This window comes from Danio rerio, chromosome 14 (genome assembly GCF_049306965.1).
Source record: "Danio rerio strain Tuebingen ecotype United States chromosome 14, GRCz12tu, whole genome shotgun sequence".
Classification (NCBI taxonomy): Eukaryota; Metazoa; Chordata; class Actinopteri; order Cypriniformes; family Danionidae; genus Danio; species Danio rerio.
In genome coordinates this window covers 13,944,606-13,966,787 of record NC_133189.1, presented here as the reverse complement: position 1 = coordinate 13,966,787, position 22,182 = coordinate 13,944,606, and the positions used below count along the sequence as shown (strand labels likewise).

Genomic DNA, 22,182 nt, shown 5'->3' with positions numbered 1-22,182 from the left:
GGAATAATCAATTTATCAGGAGGATCACTGGAGAGCAAAAGCAGGAAAATTATGAAGCGCCAGTGTGGACAAAACTCAAGCAAACGCAGAGAGACTGAATACGCGCGTGAGAGACCAGCAAATCAGATTGAAGTACCTGCCCACTGGTGAAAGTAATGTCAGAGCCAATCAGATTTTTCTTTCTTTTCATAAAGAACGGGGTTCGAATCCCACTTAGGCACTTGTAAACAATCATTTTAGAACATTTTGTCAAAAATCCCTACTGAAAAAACAGCTTAAACCAGCCTAGGCTGGTTGGCTGGTTTTAGAGGGGTTTTGGCCATTTCCAGGCTGGTTTCCAGCCATTTCCAGCCTGGTCTTAGCTGGTCAGGCTGGGAGATGACCAGCTAAAACCAGCTATGTCCAGCTTAAACCAGGCTGGTCAAGCTGGTTTTAGCTAGATTTTGCTGGTCAGTTCCCAGCCTGACCAGCTAAGACCAGGCTGAAAATGGCTGGAAACCAGCCTGGAAATGACCAAAACCCCTCTAAAACCAGCCTGGTCGACCAGCTAAAACCAGCTTACCAGCCTAGGCTGGTTTAAGCTGGATTTTTCTGCAGGGATATTGTTATGTTTAACCATTTATTAGAGCCACAAAGTATCTAAAACTTGTTTTCATGTTTGAATAGCCAATAAATGTGCTAAATAAATTAAAATAGAAATACCCACAGTGAAACAGTTATATAAATTTAAATATTAGTTTAAATACATTCATAGTGATTTTAAATATCTTTTAATATGTAAAGTAGAGAAGTTCACATTCAACAAACTGAATAAAACAAGTCTTCATTTTTAGTTTATTTAAAAACAATTACAAATGGAGTAATTCAACTCACAATTAAATGATCTCATTGAGTGATTGAATAATAAAGGTAAAACTTTAATTGAATGATCAGTCAAGTGTTTCCAAATGAAATCTGTTAAAATAAGAGTCCTACAAAACAGGAACAAAGACACTCATGAAAGAAAATGTGATTGTTAATTGTATTTTTTATTAGATGGTTGGTTTTAAGTACTTTAAAAATAGTATATAATCCTTAAATATAGAGGGAGAAATACAGAAAAACAAACAAACAGAACTTCAACAATATAGATGCATTACATTACAATCTCGCATTAAAAAAATTAATTAAAAACCATATAGAGGACTAAAATATTGCTAAGAGGCATAACATCAACAATAATAAAAATACCTTTCAGGTTTTAAATTCTAAATAAAATTAATAGTATTAATCCAAAATATGAAAAATGTAACACTTTACAATAAGGTTGTATTAATTAATTAAGTTTATGCATGTACTAATGTGAACAAACAATGCAGTGCAGTTCATTACAGTATTCATTATTTTATGCTTTAATTAATGGAAATAAAATTATTGGTAATTCTTGTTAACTCACAGTGCATTAACATTAATGTTAACAAGCATAACTTTAAATTGTAATAATGCAATAGTAAATGTTAAACTATAATTAATAAAGGTTTAGAAGTATAGTTCATTATTAGTTCATGTTAGTAGATAGATTAACTAAAGAAACCTTATTGCAAATTGTCACCATAAAATAACAAAAAACTTTTTTTTTACAGTTTTAAGAGCTTTAAAAATGAATTATATATCTAGTTATTATGGCATGTAATTAATGTTACTACTAATTAAATAGAAAATACTGTCAGAGGATGGGCAAAACACAAAGATAAAACATAATATGCGCATTCACACAAACGACCAAGTGCAAAAACATAAATTACAGCCATGCTCGTTCATAATTATATGATATAAATCACAAGAGGGTAAATTTGGTTTAAAAAAAACTGAAGTTCATTGACTTATACACAACAGTAAAACAATGCTTTTGCACAACAGTAACACATTGCGAGTAGTAAAGTCTCTTACCTTTGACAGATGTTGTAAATCCGCTGAATAAAACAAAAGGAGCAGATCGCGGATGTGTTTATTTCACTCTCCGAGTCAGAATGAAAATGGCATCTTCAAATTTCCCGCTGGTACAAAAACACGGAAGTGCGCCACAAAGCACTAGTCGTCGAAAGTATGCGTGCATGCTCTCTGTCACACACGCACACACACGCAGAGATAGAGCGTTCTGTGTCAACATACTTTTTATCTTTGGGCTTTTTATAGAAAGTAGCAAGTCTTTACAAGTCAATAGGCGCAAGTCCAAGTGAAAGTCCGAGTCATTTATGTTCAAGTCCAAGTCGAGTTGCAAGTCTTTTTATATTTTGTCAAGTCGAGTCTGAAGTCATCAAATTCATGACTCGAGTCTGACTCGAGTCCAAGTCACATGACTCGAGTCCACACCTCTGGCACTGGGGAGGACGATGTCCACACTTGTGGTTCAGGAATGCCACCTCTGGCTAAACCTGGCCGATATGCACGATGTCGACAGTTCGCTTTCTTGACTCGCCCATATCCCAGGCTGGCCTGTTCGGCAACACCGTCGGTGAATTCACCCAGGAATTCAAGGCGGTAAAAGAGCAGTCGGATGCGATGGGCAATGTCATCTATCGGCGTGGCTGTAAGCCCGCTCCACCCACCGAGCCATCCACCTCAGCTGCTCCTCGCCGAGGGCGCCCGCCAACGAGTGCTGCCCCGCCCCCACCTGCGCCTCCGGCCAAGAGGGCGCGGCGTGCACCTCGAAAGCAGGCAGCCCCCCCTGCCCAGGGCGCCGTTAAGTCCGGTAAACGGACCGCGAAGCGTCCCTGAGACAGGCCATCCGGAGAAGAGGAAACTTGCTCTTTCCCCGCTGGAGGGCGGGGCCCCAATTACAACGGTACTTTTCAGTGCCACCACAACATCAATGAAAGAACACTTTTCCCCTTCCCCGGATGTGACAGCACAAACTCTGCCAGTCCGGGACGCGCTGACTTCCGGCTCGCAGATTCTACGTGCTTCGCCAGTGGCTCATGAGTGCTGGGGGGACGGTCTCCCTTCCCTCAGCTCTCCAGCCCCCTCTCCGGAGTCAGGGTGCGGAGCCAGAGCGAATCGCTCTCCTCCAGCTCTTCCCTCGTGCTTCCCTGATCAGCACACCCAATCCGCGCTGCTCCACCGCTGGTACGTCAGCGATTGTAGCGATGACTCCATTAGCGAGGGCTCTGCCTGCCTGGTTAGCGCGGGCCAGCCCCGCGCGGTGGCTTATACGCACAATCAGACTTGGTTACGCGATTCAGTTTGCGAAACGGCCCCCCAAGTTCACGGGCGTGTATTTCTCCAGGGTCAACCCCCTGTCGGCCCCTGTCTTGTGAGAGGAGATTGCTGCCCTCCTGGCGAAGGGTGCAATCGAGCCAGTTCCTCCAGCCGAGATGGAGAGTGGGTTTTACAGCCCATACTTCATCGTACCCAAAAAGAGCGGTGGGTCACAACCAATCCTAGATCTGCGCGTTTTGAACCGCTGTCTGCACAAGCTGCCGTTCAGAATGCTCACGCAGAGGCGCATTCTCTAATGTGTTTGTCCTCAGGATTGGTTTGCAGCCATAGACCTGAAGGATGCATATTTCCATGTCTCCATTCTTCCACGCCACCGCCAATTTCTGTGGTTTGCGTTCGAGGGTCGAGCGTGGCAGTACAAGGTCCTCCCCTTCGGGCTCTCTCTGTCTCCGCGGGTCTTCACCAAACTTCGCGGAGGATGCCTTTGCGCCCCTTCGGCTCGCGGGCATCCGCATACTCAATTATCTCGACGACTGGCTGATTTTAGCCCACTCGCGGGAGCAATTGATTATGTACAGGGACAAGGTGCTTCGGCATCTCCGCCTACTGGGGCTTCAGGTCAACCGAGAAAAGAGCAAACTCGCCCCCGTGCAGAGGATCTCTTTTCTCGGGATGGAGCTGGACTCGATCACCATGGTAGCGCACCTCTCCGAGGAACGCGCTCGCCTGTTGCTGAACTGTCTGAGAGAGCTCGACAGCAAACTAGTGGTCCCACTGAAGTTCTTTCAGAGGCTCCTGGGGCATATGGCATCCGCAGCCGCCGTCACGCCACTCGATTGCTCCATATGAGACCACTGCAGCACTTGCTTCATGATCGGGTCCCAAGACGCGCATGGCACGCATGGTCTCTGTTATTGCGCTGTGTCGCCGCGCCCTCAGCCCTTGGAACAACCCCTTCGTTCCTACAGGCCGGTGTGCCTCTAAGACAGACCTCCAGCCATGTTGTTGTTTCAACGGATGCTTCCAACATGGGTTGGGGAGCCGTGTGTCGCGGGCATGCAGCTGCGGGCCTGTGGAAGGGTGCCCAGTTGCATTGGCATATCAATCGCCTAGAGCTGTTGGCAGTGTTCCTTGCTCTCCACCGCTTTTTACCGGTGCTGGAGCGGCAAAACGTGCTGGTCAGGACGGACAGTACGGCGGCGCTGATATCAACCGCATGGGGGGTATGCGCTCTCGCCGCATGTCTCAGCTTGCCCGCCGTCTGCTCCTCTGGAGTCACCCGCGGCTGGAATCGCTGCGTGCCATTCACGTTCCAGGCACTTTCAATCGTGCAGCCGATGCGCTCTCACGACAGCTGTTACGCCCTGGAGAATGGAGACTCCACCCCGAGTCTGTTCAGCTGATATGGGCGCAATTCGGGGAGGCCCAGATCGATCTGTTTGCTTCCCCCGAGAACGCTCATTGCCAGTTGTTTTTTTCCCTGACCGAGAGCTCTCTTGGCACGGATGCACTGGCCCACAGCTGGCCTCGGGGCATGCGCAAGTATGCGTTTCCTCCATTGAGCCTGCTCGCGCAGTTACTGTGCAATGTCAGGGAGGACGAGGAACAGGTTCTGCTAGTTGCGCCCCTTTGGCCCAACCGGACCTGGAAATCAGAGCTCTCACTCCTCGCGACTGCCCTCCCCTGGCGGATCCTATTGAGAGAGGACCTACTCTCTCGGACATGGCACCATCTGGCACCCTCGCCCCGATCTTTGGAACCTCCACGTGTGGTCCTTAGACGCGAGGAAGACTTAGGTAACCTACCGACTGCGGTGGTTAATACCATCACTCAGGCTAGAGCCCCCTCCATGAGGCGCGCCTACGCCCTGTAGTGGAAACTATTCACTGAATAGTGCGTCTCTCGCAGAGAAGACCCCCGAAACTGCCAGATCAGTGTTGTGCTCTCTTTCCTTCAAGAGAAGTTGGACAGCAGGCTGTCGCCCTCCACTCTCAAGCTTTACGTGGCCGCCATCTCCGCTTATCATAACGCGGTAGCTGGTGGCACCGTGGGAAAGCATAACCTCATCATCCGGTTCCTTAGGGGTGCTAGGAGAATTAATCCATCTCGCCCCCCTCACATGCCCTCTTGGGATCTCGCCCTCGTTCTCACAAGTTTGCGAGCAGATCCCTTTGAGCCACTCCACACCTGGAGGCATTTTCGGTCAGTGACTCGTGCCTGGAATTCGGGCCGGATTACTCTCACGTCATCCTGAGACCCCGCCCGGGTTATGTGCCCAAGGTTCCTACCACCCCCTTTAGAGATCAGTTAGTGAACCTGCAAGCGCTGCCCCCGGAGGAGGCAGACCCAGCCCTTTCTTTACTTTGTCCAGTACGCGCTCTGAGCAATTTTTGTGGACCGTACTCAGAATTTTAGATCATCTGAGCAGCTGTCTGTCTGTTATGACGGTCGGCAGCAGGGAAGTGCCGTATCGAAACAAAGATTATCCCACTGGATTGTGGATGCCATTTCACTCCCTTATTCGAGTCGAGGTCAGCCGTGTCCCCCGGGAGTGCGTGCACACTCCACTCGGAGCGTTGCATCCTCTTGGGCGTGTGCACGCGGCGCCTCTCTAACAGACATCTGTAGAGCTGCGGGCTGGGTGACACCCAACACATTTGCAAGGTTTAACAATCTGCGGGTGGAGCCGGTTTCCTCAAGGGTATTAGGTAACCCTTTGGTGATTGAGGAAACAACTCGGTAGGGTGTTGAGACACGCTTGCTGTGTCATTTTCTCTAACACAGAGATACGTGCGCCTTTTTATCTGTCAGTAAAGTTCCCCGTCAGGTGAGCCCTGCAGATTCCTCCGTGGCCCCCAGCACCGACTCAGCGGAGGAGTCACTTGCTGGCCCACTACTTTGTAGGTCTGCCCGCTGGTCAGCCTGCGTTTTTTGGTATAGGTGCCTGCTATGTGTGGTCCCCACTAGGCGATCCCATATGCTTATTCCCCCACCCCCCCCCCCCCCCCAACCCCCCCCCCCCGGGCGGACCCTCTCCGCTAACCACTTTTTTGCTATGCGTACTCCCCCTTTTTAGGGCTAGTCCATATGTAAATTCTGTCATCTATCCCCCCTTGGGTAACGGATGGCCTCCACAGCTTCCTCCCTATCTGGATTGCACGCTTCCCAATGTACTGTCGTATTTCCTAGAATTATCTACATGCTCACGACTTCCCAAAAAATATATCTAAATCCGTAAAACTTCTGTTGAAGTAGGATAAATTAGGGCCAGGGACACGTTGGAGGACCGCGCCTCCCATGATGTGGGTGCGTCACACTTGCTTGACTATCCCCTCATCGGGGGCGTTGGTAAGGTGCCGTCATTATGGCGCTTTCCATAGTTCTCCCATTTCGTGGATTTTCACAAAGATCAAATCCATTTAATAGCACTGAAGTTCCCCAACCGAAGGGGAACGTTCGAGGTTACAGAAGTAACCCTTCGTTCCCCGAGGAGGGGAACGGAAGTGCTATACTCCGTCGCCATAATGACTATCCCTAAGCTGTTTGAAAGTCTCTTCAGCTTAAAAGGATGGCGTTTGCTCGCAGCACACCTGCGCAAGCTTACGCTGCCAATTCATTTCATTCATTGGCCCGTTCAATACTCTCCAGACAAGCGGCTTCTGATCCGAATCCTCCCATTTTGTGGATTTTCACAAAGATCAAGTCCACTTAATAGCACTTCTGTTCCCCTCCTCGAGGGTTACGAAGGGTTACTTCTGTAACCTCGAACGTTCTTGAATGTTGGTTCCGGCCTAAATATAAAACATAGAAAATAAAAACACATCTTACTAAATTAGTTTTTTTTTTACTTTACAATCAGTCCAGCAGGTATTGGTTTTAAGCAGACAACAGAAAGTGACAGAAAATACAAAATTTACTTAATTGAATGAAGATAATGAGGTGCTTTTATGCTTGAGATGCAGACATCTTTCTAGGTATCTTTTGGCCTTGTGGTGAAGGTGGGATCAAATGAAGCAAAAGAAGAATAGAGGCAATGTCACTGCTCCATCCTAAAAACAACAACAACCAAAGGCAACATCAGAAAAAAAGTGTTTAAACCTTATTAAAAGTTTAAATAGAACACTGACAGCCTAACCTGCTTCAGCTGTTTCATTGTCTGTCACAGAATTTTCTGCTGAATCAATCAGGTCCTGGAGGTCTTGGGATGAGTGAAGACATTTGCTTTGTTGAATAACCTTCTGCTTCAATGTAGTTGAACAACTTTCCAACAACTTTGCAGAAGTTCTCTCGTCAAAAATAGACACAAAATCCAGTTCAATCTGTAAAAAATCATCAGAAAAGACAAAAACTAAATTTAAAAACTAAAAAGTAATTTTTTTTTAATATATAAATCGAGTTAAACTGTCAGAGTATGAGAATTTTATTTCACAACTTAAATTTTTGTCCCTCATCTGTTAACACCAACAATTAGATTGTCATTTACAGTAAACATGAAGGGTCAAAAAATGTCAATTATGGGGCATCTTAATGATTATGGGATAATAGCTACAGGCTTTTTTATATATAATAAATGTAGCCCTCAAAACATCATACAAATATTTAAATAACTTTTCAGTCTGAATAATGCCTTTCAACTAAAGAATATGCAAAGACTTTTATCTAATTTCATATTATAATTGTTAGAGGTGTAATGGATCACAAATCTCATGGTTCGGATAGCACTATGGTTTTTGAGTCACGGATCTGACTATTTTTGGATCAGCAAATAAGGAAGGACATAAATGTCATTTGCTTTCCATTCATTCATTTTCTTTTCGGCTTAGTCCATTTATTAATCTGGGGTCGGCACAGCGGAATGAACCACCAACTTATCCAGCACATTTTGGTTTAACTCTGTTTTTTTTTATTAATAAGTTAACTGCTTTTTCTAGTTCTAGTCTTTTAACAGGCCGGTGGTCGTTTCTGTGCGTAGTTTGGATGTTCTTTCCATGCTCGCGTGGGTTTTCCCCGGGTCCTCCGGTTTCTTCCCACATTCCAAAAACATGCACAACAAGTGAATTGATCAATCTAAATTTAGCCCTACAGTCAATCTCATCCTGCAGCATATCTCTTCATAGCATTAAATTTTTAGTCGTCAGTTCTTATCAAGGAGAGTTCAAAGCTCCCCTCTTGCCCTGCAAACGGGAGGGAGCCCAGGGCTCTCTCCCGGGACAGCATGCCAAACTTGCTTATAGTCAATCATCAGCTAAGTGTGAACTCTTGAAGACGAAAAAAGTTGAAACTCTCTGTGGATGACACTGATATGACAACTTTTACCACAGTCCTGATCATATTAATCTTGCTGAGGAATTTCGCTTATCTTCAAGATCAGAGCTTTTAGCATCAGGATTTTAGCATTGCCTTTCAACAGAAGCCAACAGATTAACTATGGCATAATGGTTTGTGTGTTGGACTTGTGATCCAAAGGTTGCATGTTTGAGCCCCAGTACCAGCAGGGATTATTTGTGGAAAATTCCACCTTAAATACTATGGCTAATGTGATTCTCTTGAACAAGGCACCAAATCCCAAACTGCTCCACGGTTATGTTTGTAAGTCTCTTTGAGTTAATGTAAGATGTAATTATCTCACTTTCCTTTAAATTTTAATTCAGAACAAAATATTACAAGTAATGGTTTAACCAATGACTGTAAAAAATATGGACGACGCGACAGCCTCTTTTCCCATTGAATGCCTTGAGGGCAAAACGCCTGCTTGACGGGCACAAACTGTCGCAAAAGACTGCTGAAATTGGAGCCTGGACATGCGCAGAAGGACTGTCTGATGGAGCCAGAGGAGGAGCCGCGAAAATGAGCTGAATCAAGCTTCCAACCAAACACTTTATGTAAAATCAACCACACCCCCCAAACTTCTCACTCGACTGCCAGTGTCTGCACTATAACAAACGCTCGCTGATGTAAATAGAAGCACTTACATTTAAAAACACAGAATAATATATGGTTTAAAAATGGTGTGATGTAAGCTGTTAAACTTTAGGTGCGTTCGACTTCATGCAGCGCTGCGCAGATCGATCGAAATCTGTCTTAAAGCGGTGCATTCTGGTTAGAAATCTTGTCCGGATTGATGCTGCGCCGACGCCACGTGACTGTCACATGTGGCATCAAAGTACCGCGACAGCGCTCCGAGATCAGACGGCAAACTCAGACCGTGCAGCTTCTGAAGAGCGACTGCAGGAGCTTTGATGACGACACCGATACACCAAAACAAACAATTCACTTTTCACACCCTCTCTATCCTGTACAAATCTTGCTTATTAAAAGACTACAAATATTTTACTGCAGTAATCATCTTTTGTTAAATAATCTAGTTATAAAGGTTAGCTTATTTGCACAGGTTTATTTTTTAACTTTTTTATACAGACTATTTACTGCATTCATCTCCATGAATGATTTAAATGATATATTTAAGTGTATATTTTATTGAATTACCTAAATAAGTCTTACAGACTTGTAATAAAATAATCATCATCATTGATCCTGCCACCCTAAAGCTCTCTTAACAAATTAAAGTAAATAACTATTTTATTAAATAATTATAAAATGGTTTTATTATTATAATATAAATATATATTTTATTTCCTGTCTAGCAGTTTAAAGGCTACCTGCTCGTTCTGGGAAACTTCTACATAGCTCACTTATTTTACCTTTTGTTCTTTTCAACACAATCTTTTTGGATTAAAATGCTTTTTTGAAAATTCATTCATTATCCAAAATAATGTCATTTATTAAGACCTAATCAAAACACCTTGTTTTGCTTTTTACATTGGAAACTTTTATATCTATAAATGTACATATATGTAAACCCATTTTTAGCATATTCAAACAAGAAGTATTAGCCTAAAGGTTGATGTTTAACTCCTAGAATTTATGCTTATTGCTTTGTATCTTTAATAGACCTGTTCGTTTTTATGTTTATATTAACCTCTCATTTCCTCTTATTTCTCTCATGCATTTGTTATATATTTTATTCATAATTCTCTCTTATTGTTTAAAAAGGAACTACAGTTTGTAGAAACTGTATTCTGTTTTATTTGTAAATGTTTTGTTGTTATAAATAAAAATAACAAAAAAATATGATGACGCCATGTGATCGGTCATCATGACTGCAGCAACTTTGAGTCCCGAAGTGTCCAGCTGTCCGTCTTGACGGCTCCGTTTTCAACTCCGCCCCCGCTTGCGCTCGGCTAATCTCGTTGATCACCGGCTGCAGCTGAGCTTCATGTCGAACGCACCTTTTAATAAAAGCAATACATGCTGGACTGCAGAAATAAACAATCTTTTATACACTCTAGCCTGAACATAAGCACAAATAACATATTTTCTTATAACAGGGTTGTTGGTATTTGTTATCTTCATAGGGGTAGAAATAACACTTGTAAAATATGAACAAAAACATATAAACAACACGTACATTTTTAGAAAGGTTTTTATTTTTAATAAGTAATCAACAGAACCCAAAATAGCCTACACACCATAACGATTTACCAGGTGGGAACAATCGTGCGTTTAAATGATAAATACAGCAAGATTACTAAACATTATCAGGATATTTACACATCCCAACCCTGCAATTTGTCAATTTGTGCAAAAAAACTTTGCAGTATTAATACAATGTACATCTGCTGCAACATAGTATATTGCTTATTCATTTTTGCTTGAATTGTTTATTTATTTTACTTTTTTGCCTCCGTTTTCATTTGGTTTATTCGATGCCTTCATTATATATGGCAATGAGAAATTTACATTAATTTTAATGTTTAGTTGGAGTTTTCAAATAAAATGTCACGTTAGGCGTGATCAAAACAAAAGCAAAATAGGAACAAAAAGATTGTGGATTCAAGTGCAGATTTAATAGATTTTAAGTGCAGAAAACGGTGACTAAAAAATACAAAATCTCAAAAATACAAAGTAACAAATCAACAACAAAACAAGACAGATAACACGAACTAGACTTTGGCAAGATCAGGAACAAACTTACTAGGAGCAGGAAGACAAGGAAGACAACGACGCGATGACAAACATAGGTGGAATGGTAGAATATATAGTCCAGATAATCAACGGTAACACAAAACAGATGTGATGACAGATCAGTGTAGGTGTTCCGGTGTGTGCGCGGGGCATGTATGAAAATGTAGTCTTTTTAGTGAAGCGCTGCAGTGCCTAAAAGTCCCAGTGCACTACAGCGCCCTCAGGTGGTCACTGACGGATATGACATTACCCCCTCTCTAAAGAGCGGCTTCCAGACGCTCCCAGAGGGGGGGGGGTGGCAGAGCAGAGCAAGAACAAAGGGAGGGATGGGAGGGCCAGATCAGGGCAAGTCTGTGCTTCAGGCGCCCCGGCAAGAAGCCAGGGTGCGGCCGGGGAATCCGTCCCATAGAGTGGGGAGGACCACCAGGGAGGGGCGGGAGGGGTGATCCAAGGATGATCCTGCAGGAAACACAAGGCAGGGGGTTTTAGGAGAGCCGGCTGGAGATGCAACTGGACTGGAACCGGCGGAACTGGAGGTAGCTGGACTGGAGCCGGCGGGACTGGAGGCAGCTGGACTGGAGCCGGCGGGACTGGAGGCAGCTGGACAGGAGGCAGCTGGACTGGAGGCAGCTGGACTGGAGCCGGCGGGACAGGAGGCAGCTGGACTGGAGCTGGCAGAGCAAGGAGCCCGAGCGAGGTCGGCAGGGCCTGGTGCCGGACTGGGGCCGGCAGGGCAAGACGTCTGGGTGGTGCCGGCAGGGCAAGACGTCTGGGTGGTGCCGGCAGGGCAAGACACCTGGATGGCATTGGTAATGGCAGTAGCCGGGCTGGGACCGGCAGGGCGAGGAGCCTGGGTGGCGCCGGCAGGGCGAAGAGCCTTGGTGGCGCCGGCAGGGCGAGGAGCCTGGGTGGCGCCGGCAGGGCGAGGAGCCTGGGTGGCGCCGGCAGGGCGAGGAGCTTGAGTGGCGCCGGTAAAGCCAGGAGCCGGACTGGAACCGGCATTGAACTGCACTCTGGGGCTGGAGCCGACAGGGCGAGGAGCCTGGGTGGTGCCGGCAGGGCGAGGAGCCTGGGTGGCGCCGGCAGGGCGAGGAGCCTGGGTGGCGCCGGCAGGGCGAGGAGCCTGGGTGGCGCCGGCAGGGCGAGGAGCCTGGGTGGCGCCGGCAGGGCGAGGAGCTTGAGTGGCGCCGGTAAAGCCAGGAGCCGGACTGGAACCGGCATTGAACTGCGCTCTGGGGCTGGAGCCGACACTGGCGGGCGCTCTGGGGCTGGAGCCGACACTGGCGGGCGCTCTGGGGCTGGAGCCGACACTGGCGGGCGCTCTGGGGCTGGAGCCGACACTGGCGGGCGCTCTGGGGCTGGAGCCGACACTGGCGGGCGCTCTGGGGCTGGAGCCGACACTGGCGGGCGCTCTGGGGCTGGAGCCGACACTGGCGGGCGCTCTGGGGCTGGAGTAGTCCTGTTCCTACGCCTCCTCCGTCTGGTGGTTTGAGAAGGAAGAGCATAGTTAACAGCTTGCTCTGGAGCTGGAGCCGACACTGGTGGGCACTGTGGGACTGGAGCAGACACTGGGGTTCCACACAGTTCAAGCAGGCTCTCTAGAGGCTCAGAAAAAGGTGCTCTTCGGACAGCCCGACGCGGATAAGGCCGCAACTCCAGTCCAGCCTCTTTTCTCCTTCCCTTGGATAAATCTGCCGGCCCCGAAAATATCCCTCTTTGTTGCTCACCACTCAGGCCTCCCTCCTGAGGGTTCTCCTCCTTCAAAGCAACAGAGAGGGGAGAGCCGGAGATCAAAAGAGCCACCTCGATGAACCGATAAAGGTTCCAGTCATCCTCATAAGGTGGCATCTGAGAACGGACTGGTTCCAAAAGTCCTCCCCGAAAGAACATCATCAGCAAAATATCACTATGAGAGCTCTTCGGGGCTAGCTCCAAAAACTCCTTTATATAACGCTCCACGGAGCGGTTACCCTGCTTTATACGCACTAATCTATCATCTGCTGAATCCATCTGTTGATCGCGTCGTTCTGTCACGTTAGGCGTGATCAAAACAAAAGCAAAACAGGAACAAAAAGATTGTGGATTCAAGTGCAGATTTAATAGATTTTAAGTGCAGAAAACGGTGACTAAAAAATACAAAATCTCAAAAATACAAAGTAACAAATCAACAACAAAACAAGACAGATAACACGAACTAGACTTTGGCAAGATCGGGAACAAACTTACTAGGAGCAGGAAGACAAGGAAGACAAGGAAGACAACGACGCGATGACAAACATAGGTGGAATGGTAGAATATATAGTCCAGATAATCAACGGTAACACAAAACAGATGTGATGACAGATCAGTGTAGGTGTTCCGGTGTGTGCGCGGGGCATGTATGAAAATGTAGTCTTTTTAGTGAAGCGCTGCAGTGCCTAAAAGTCCCAGTGCACTACAGCGCCCTCAGGTGGTCACTGACGGATGTGACATAAAACGCCAACAGTATGTAAATAAATAATGTCTAACATTTACAGCTCTATTAGACTATATAAGTGTTACCACTGGGTGGAGTGACAGGAGACAAGATCCAATATGCAGGTTTATTCAATGTCAGGCAAGCAGTGGTGGTCAGGTGCAAACGGGTATATTAAGGCAGTCCAGAATCATATACGTTGAACAGGCAAAAGGTCGAAAGGCAGGCAGCTAAACAGGATAACTAGGATACAAGGCAAGGCAAGGGTCTAGACACGGAGAAACAAAACAGGGAAACGCGTTGTAATGTCACACTGGGAAAACAAGACTCGGCAAACTGGAAGCGTGAATGAGTGGCTTATGAATGGAGTGATATCAGTCTGTGACAAGGATCAGCTGGTGCTTGCAATCAGGATAGATGAATGAGCAGGTGTGCATGTCTGGGAGCAGTGCATGTATGAATGTGTAGTCCTGGGGAATGCGGAAATGTAGTCCTGAGAGTTCGTGTGAGAACCAGCGATCTCTGGAAAGCAATCGCTGGTTGTGTGACAAAACGATTCGGTGTCAATAATGTTTTAAAACAGCAAATTTAGTAGATTACTCAATAACATGCCAAAACTTAAAATGCAGAGACGTCCTGCAAAGCAAGTTCAAATAACCTTACAAGAGATCAACGTGGAGATTAATTATTTTAGACACATAAAGAGAATTACTGCTAACGATCACCTGTATTTTCCCCGTACTTAAATTTGTTTATTTGTCATTTATTGTGCAGTTTTATTGTCATATTTAGCCTATATTAAATTTCTTTATTCTTGTGCACTACAAAATTTATTCAATTTTATTATTATATAGTACTTGTGCAATCAATACAGGTTTATTGTTATTTATTTTGTCCTTTATTTGAATATATGCGATGTATGCTGTTTGCATTTTTATTCAAAGGTTAAACTCAGTGCTACACTTTGCGTTTACAAAGTAGCCCGCCTTTGCTGTCATATCAACACAAATGGTTGTAATAACGTTAACAAAGGAGAGGGTTTTATATAATGAAGATTCAATCGCGCACATAACCTACTCGCGGCGTTGCGAGCCGATTCCGGCTCGCATGCGGCAGCGTCGGCTCGCTCGGCCGCTGCATCTGGCTCGATTGACTCGGGCTGGAATATGGCAGTGAGTCCATAGGCATGCGAAGAAGGTCCAGCAGAAGTAGTCAGTCTGAGGGGTAAGTCTCCGGCAGGCGAGAAACTAACCGGAACTGGCCTGAGTGTATTTTGCTATCTGGGTGGCTAGGCGTGTATCAGCAAACTAATAAAGCCCGAAAAAAGCCCTGACCTTAGCGAATAAACAGTGTTCCACCAGATCATGTTTGTCAGAAACTTTAGTTTACTGCTGAAGTCATTATATCATGGTAAAATAACACAGAAATCGAACAATAACACTTCAGTCTCCTGCCGAAGCTCAGATGGTCTGCTTTGAGAAACTGTCAATCACAGCTGTCAATCACGATGACACGCCTCAACAAACTGTAAACAAACTGTTTACAAAAATTAAGATCTGCACCTATTTCAGCACAATAACCAGTGCCTTAATTGATCAGACCCATCTTTCGGGACATTTTATTGCAAGTGTAATAATTTTTTTTATTTGTGCTCAAGTCTCATTCATTAACACGGAGGAGGTGGGCTTTATGACTTGTACTGCAGCCAGCCCCCAGGGGGCGATCTAATAGCCGAGACCTTCACTCAAACGCAGGCTTGCTGCACACTTGGGTTTAACCAGCAAAGTATTAACCATTTTTATGAGGATTTTGTTTATCTTTACAACTTAATGTCACATTCAATTTTTTTTTTAAGAAGATTAATTTAAAACAACAGCTTGAGGTAGTTCTGAATTCAATCAGGATTAATGTTCCTTAATTATTTATTGCTGCTAACTATTACAATAAACTTGACTTGTTATTAGAGTCAGATATTACACACAGTTTAGGATCTTTTCACTTTTGGAAAATAGTTTACTTGCTACTTCTAATGTTTACATAATTATATTGCTAAAAATCGGGACTTTGCCCAACCTAGAGGCATCACTGTAAGGCAGGGGTCACCAACCCTGTTCCTGGAGATCTACCTTCCTGCACAATTCAGCTCTGACCCTGATCAAACACACCTGAACCAATTAATCAGAACCTGAAGCAGCACTTCATAATTAGACAGTTGTGTTTGTTCAGGGTTGCAACTTAAATCTGCAGGAAGGTAGATCTCCAGGAACAGGGTTTGTGACCCCTGCTACCTGCTATTAGGGGTACGGTTAGGTGTGTGTATTAAAAGCATTGCATGCAGCTCAGCTTGCAAAAGTTACCATCCAAGGCTATAGTCTTCAACCAGATGCTTTTGTGCAAAGCTATTACAAATGAAGACATTGAAAGCTATAAAAAAGAGCATGTTTCGTAAGTGCTAATACAAGTTTTAGCAAGCCTGAGGCTTGGTAAGGTATTTCTATAGTTAATAACTGGTCCAAGAATAAACAAAAAGAAAATACACAAATTAAAGTGTTATAGGCATTTTACATAATATTATAAACATGTATTATATACATTTATGTATATTTATTGAATTAGAATAGATCAGATTTATTTAAGTGAAAAGATATCCTAATGAATTAGTGATGCAAAGTGTAGCATGGTGATAATGCAAAGTAATACAAATTGAACAAGATCCCAGATTTTTTAGACAGCTATTTCCTTGTAACAGCACAAAAATAACATTTTTTAATATAACATAAAATAACGTAGGCAAACATAAAACAGAATGCTTATGTTTTATAATACTTTATTACTTGACATTCACAGCAATGCCAGTAAAATACACATCCATATTTGTGAAAAACACATTAAAGACAATGTCGTTTAGCCTCACAGAAAAATAAAGCTGTCAACTGTAACATCAAGCACACCTCAAAATCATAACATATACGTACTTTCTAAAAAGTGACATTACATTTCTAAAATGACTAAAAAATAAACTTCTATTTTAGCATTTTTAAAACATTTACCAAATTATAATTTATTATGGGGCGAAGCAGTAGCGCAGTAGGTAGTGCTGTCGCCTTACAGCAAGAAGGTCGCTGGGTCGAGCCTCAGCTCAATTGCCATTTCTGTGTGGAGTTTGCATGTTCTCCCTGCGTGGGTTTCCTCCGGGTGCTCCGGTTTCCCCCACAGTCCAAAGACATGCAGTACAGGTGAATTGGGTAGGCTAAATTGTCCGTAGTGTATGAGTGTGTGTGTGGATGTTTCCCAGAGATGGGTTGCGACTGGAAGGGCATCCACTGCGTAAAAAGTTGCTGGATAAATTGGCGGTTTATTCCGCTGTGGCGACCCCGGATTAATAAAGGGACTATCCTGACAAAAAATGAATGAATAACTTCTTATCTACTGATGGGCGGGGTCTTTTACTGGACATGAGGCCACTCGATGTCCAGCTCCTCCGCAATATAGACAGAGTCCCTCGTTTCTGCGTTGCCGCCTCTCCTGCACCGAAAGACGAGACCTGCCCAATTGCATGGGCTCCAGATCAGCTGTCCCAGTCTCCGGAACTATCGGCAGCACGGGAAACTCGGGGACCATTTCAGAGGGTGCACTCAGTCGAGCGCGCGTCTCCCTGCGCAGCAGTCGGGCATCCACCCAAATAGCCAGATCTATAAGGCCATCAAGAGTTTTGGGCAGATCCAGGGTATAAATATCATCCTGGAGACGATCCGACAACCCATGGAGGAACATGTCCCATTCCGCCTCTTTATTCCAATCACACTCCGCTGCTAAGGTCCGGAACTCTATGGAGTAATCTGCCACGCTGCGGTTTCCTTGGCGGCGCTCGGTGAGAACTCTAGCTGCCTCTCTCCCGGAGGCTGCTCGATCGAAGACTTTCTTTAATTCCTCTGAGAACGAGTTGAAGGAGGAACAGCAGGGCAGTTTTTGTTCCCACAAGGAGGTTCCCCACAACGCGGGTCTTCCGGAAAGGAGAGTAACCACAAAAGCGACCTCCGATTGCTCGGTGGTAAACAAAGACGGTTGGAGGGTCATATATAAAGAACACTTGGGCAGGAAAGATCGACACAACTGTGGTTCTCCAGAGTAGCAGGGAGGGTGAGGAAGGCGAGGTTCAGGTCAAGACACCATATAACACTAATTTAAATGTGTTAAATGTGACGGCTTATCGCCTCAGCGGCTGGCGCCGGATCTGGAGATAATGCCGCTTCCTGTGAAGCCGCCCCGGTTGTCAACTGCTGAACCTGCGTGGTGAGTGCAGACATTTGATCAACTATGTTCTGAATGGCTAGATTTGTGTTAGCCAATAATTGTTCCTGTCTGTCAATCCTGACGTTGGTGTGGTTTACGAACTCCGTAAACTGGGCAATACTTGCTGGATCCATTGTCTGGTCAGTTTGTTCTGTTGTGTACTTATATAAGTAATGGAAGGATCCAAATGCAAGTAAAAATACTTTATTGACACAGTCAATATAGTATCACAAGTCCACACAGAAAGAAATAAACAAACAAAAAGAAACTATGGATTCGACTCAATCGAGGATCAGGAAAACAGACAGGGAACCGAGAAGCTAGGTCTCAGAAAGGGACTCCACGCCAGTCCTAAACACAGACAGAATGATCAGCAGAGAATTAATAAACTGACAGGAGACAAGAGACACGCTGCCCAGATATAGCCGAGTTAACAAGTCGCAGCTGGCAGGCTAATCAGGACAGCAGGGCTCCACATAGCACGTGACAAAAACACTGACGACAGACACACATGGAACACCAAAACAAAACAAAACCATGTGACCAAACAGACACTCAGAAGTGCGCACACACCTACAACCGTGACACAAAATGATCCCTTAAGGGGTCATTTTTATTAATTATAAATATTTTTTTAGAAAAATTGTAATTTAAATAAATAAAAAAATTATTAATAAACTATTTAATTCAATCAATTTATTAACTTTATATTTTAAAATTATGCATATGTAAGTATTAATACATTTAAATTAGTGTTATATGGTGTCTTGATCTTATCATGAGCTGAGGGTACAATTTTGTTCCTATAGGGAAACAAAATATATAATTGTACCTTTAAAAGGTGCCAAATTGATCTTTTACAGTACAATTTTGTACCCAAATTATATATTGTTATATATTATATATTGTCATGAGGTAGAGATCACACAGACACAGAGAAGCGATATAAATCCCTGTAGGGTGTTTATTAAGGGAGTGGAGCAAAGGATAAGTGTGCTGGGATGTGCAGGGCGGTGAATTCTGTGTCCAAGGATTGTGCAGGGTGAAGTGCCAATCAGGGTGCCCAGTGAAAGGAGAGAACTCACCAGGTAGCCTGCTGTCATCTTGCTTGCCATTTTCTACGACGGCGTGTTAAATACTCTCCTCCCAACGAGAAGCAGCTGGCCCAGATCAGCCCGTGATGAGGTGTGATCTCTGTGAGGGAGTCGTTTCCATGGCGACGCTGCTAACTACACTGGCAAGTCTGCCACATGCCAACACCCCCCCCACCCCCCTCCCCAAAAGTAGACCTGGTCCTCTACCGGTATCAGTTGGGAATAGAGGGAGGACACAGGGATGGGAAGGGGGGGGGGGGGTAGAAAACAAGTCTCTCACCGTTTTCCTACTAGTGCGGCTAAAGGGCACCCAGATGATGAGTGGCGGCCCTGGTGGTTTGGGGGGAAGTCAAGGGGAGATACGTTCGCAGTCCGGGCACTGCTGACTGTGTCGATGTACCTCCGCTTCGAGTTCTGGCCAGTAAGACCTCTTATGGAGCTCTCTGAGGGTGGCCGTTACTCTGCGATGTCCGCACGGGGTCATGTACACGGCCGTCATTGCCTCCGGGATCCTGGAGCGCGGTACCACCAGCCGGTGTGTTTCTTCCCCCCGCCGCCAAGCGATCCAGTACAACAGACCTTTCTTGACAACAGAATAACAGGCTGGGTGAGGTGTGGGCTGACAGACCTCCTGGTCCACCAGGCGGACTCTGGACCAGCATTTCCGGAGGCTCCTATCCGCTCGCTGCTCTTGGTGTAGGGAACCTCCGGCCGTGGTCTGCATTAAGGTGTCTGAGGGAGGGGAGGCACGTCTCTCACTCTTCCTGTCGCTCGCGGTGGTGGGTGGGTCTTGCTGGCGGCCCCCGTCGCTTGTCGTCCGGTGCCTTTTCTGACTGCAGGGGACCGGGACTGTCCGTCTCACGGGGGTTTGTGGTCCCTAACTGTTGGATATGGTGCGGACGACTTTGCATCCGGTGGCAAGGGGGCAAAAGCTTTGGCCTGCTCTTTGGCTGAGGCGTGCTCGTCCAGCGCCCACTGCTGGAACTGGCGTGCAGCACACTTCCCTTTTCGGCTGGGAATTTGCCGAAAACTTCTGGGGCGGTTCAACCGCCTGCTTCTCCTCTTCCTCGCTCCCAGCGACGTGCTCCGCGAGTTGTACTGACGGCGTTGCAGTTCCTCGAGCTGGTGGCAAATGGCGTCCATCTTCAACCCCAGGTGCTGATGGTAAGCGGTGCGAGAGAGCGGGACCCTACGGGGAAAAACACAGCAGATGTTAATTACCTGTGTCAAGTGTGACCCCTCAACAGCTCCGCATTCTCTACCAATTGTCACGAAGTAGAGATCACACGGACACAGAGAGGCGATATAAATCCCCGTAGAGTGTTTATTGAGGGAGTGGAGCAAAGGATAAGTGTGCTGGGATATGCAGGGCGGTGAATTCTGTGTCCAAGGGTCCAAGGATTGTGCAGGGTGAATTGCCGATCAGGGTGCCCAGTGGAAGGAGAGAACTCAGCGTGTAGCCTGCTGTCATCGTGCTCGCCGTCTCCCACGACAGCGTCTGTTAAATACTCTCCTCCCAACGAGCAGCAGCTGCCCCAGATCAGTCCGTGAGGAGGTGTGATCTCGGTGAGGGATTCGTTTCCATGGCGACGCTGCTAACCACACTGGCAGGTCTGCCACAATATTATATTATTATACTATATAATGTTATATATATTATATAATAGGCTTGGGCGGTATTACGGTAATATGGTATACCGCGGGATCTAAAAATAGCAATGGTGTCAGTTTCAATACCGCCCATAAAATATCATATAATATTAAATATCTTTTGTTTAATGCCTACAAAAACGTATGTGTGGTTGTCATCACAGGACAGTGTGGAAGAGAGAGAGAGAGGGAGGGGGAGAGAGAGAGAGGTGACGTGACGTGACGAGTCACGCTATAAAGTGTCCTGCAGTTTGGCAGTATTTCCGGTTTAGACTGAACAGAAGGAAGACGTGGTTAATATGAACGAGAGGTCTGCATTAGAGCTGAAGATCTTTGCCCGAACCCGGCGAGACCCGAAAAAATCCAAATCCCTGCATTAGAATCCATCCCTGCAAAGGTGAAACAAATGATGACGAAGTAGTAAAAAAAGCGAATTTTAACGGTAGTCAAGCCAGTCACTAGCTCAGAAGGAGCCAAGGAGTCATAGGACTCTTAAAAAAATTATTTCCCACAGCAGTGTTGGCATACACCAATGCACCTCGGAAACAAAAAAAAAAATAGTATTATTGACTTTCGCACTAAACAAATGACTTTGCACTAAAGATTAAAGTAAAAAATTGTTCGGGTGCTAGACAGCATTTAAACCTGTCAAATTATAAATATTAAATTATGCCCAGGTAACATATTTAGCATCAGACACAAACCATCCGTTAAACACAAAATGAAGTGGAATAAACGATCAAACAAAATTCAAATTTAACTCTGGTTATATTTCAACCAAAACAACAAAATCACAAGGAATATTCAATTAGCATCTGTAACAGTGAAGACTTTAAACAGTCCCGTCCAGATCAAAAACAAAGCACAAATAAAAAGAGATAGCTACGCATCAACAAGCAAAACAAAAACTACCCCAATTGTATAATTTGAAAACAACAACAAAAAAAAAAAAACAAAGGGGGGAAATCAAATCAATATTCACACAAGGGAACTGAGTGTGTTGTGCAATTGAACGTGGCGTTTGTGGGAACTAGTTTGAATACTAGAATTTAGCTCTTGACAGATGACTTGGCAGAGACAACGTCCAGGAAACCCAAGATTTTTTTGTCAACAACTCTGCACAAGTTCTGGTCGCCGCCAGGAGATACGAGTAGAAACCCCTCCGCAAACGATCCAGCAAGAGAACCCACAGTGCAGATCAATCCGTTGCTCCCAACAAACACTTGGATCACCTTTTCAGGACACCCCGCTATTCTGCACGTCGCTTCCTGTGGTACACTCCTTCACCTTCACCCTCACTTCCGCTCAGAACTTCCTCCAACAAACACAACATTCCCAAACACCTTCTCCCTTTCGTTTTTATTAAAAAAACAAATTCATCTGCCCCCACAACGTCATTGATTTAGGTGTTCACCATTGGTGCGTTTGTTTGACTTGTGTGGTCCAATCAGAGACCGTCACAGTGTG

General features: G+C 45.3%; 1 long non-coding RNA gene across 1 annotated transcript; it reads right to left on the bottom strand.

Moving 5' to 3' along the window:
- Positions 1-7,044: 7,044 nt before the first annotated feature.
- LOC110440217 (uncharacterized) lies at positions 7,045-20,256 on the bottom strand. The gene is made up of 3 exons (XR_002459971.3): positions 19,057-20,256; positions 7,334-7,517; positions 7,045-7,247 (listed from the first exon to the last, which is right to left on the bottom strand). It is a non-coding gene; the product is annotated as an uncharacterized lncRNA (long non-coding RNA).
- Positions 20,257-22,182: the final 1,926 nt, after the last annotated feature.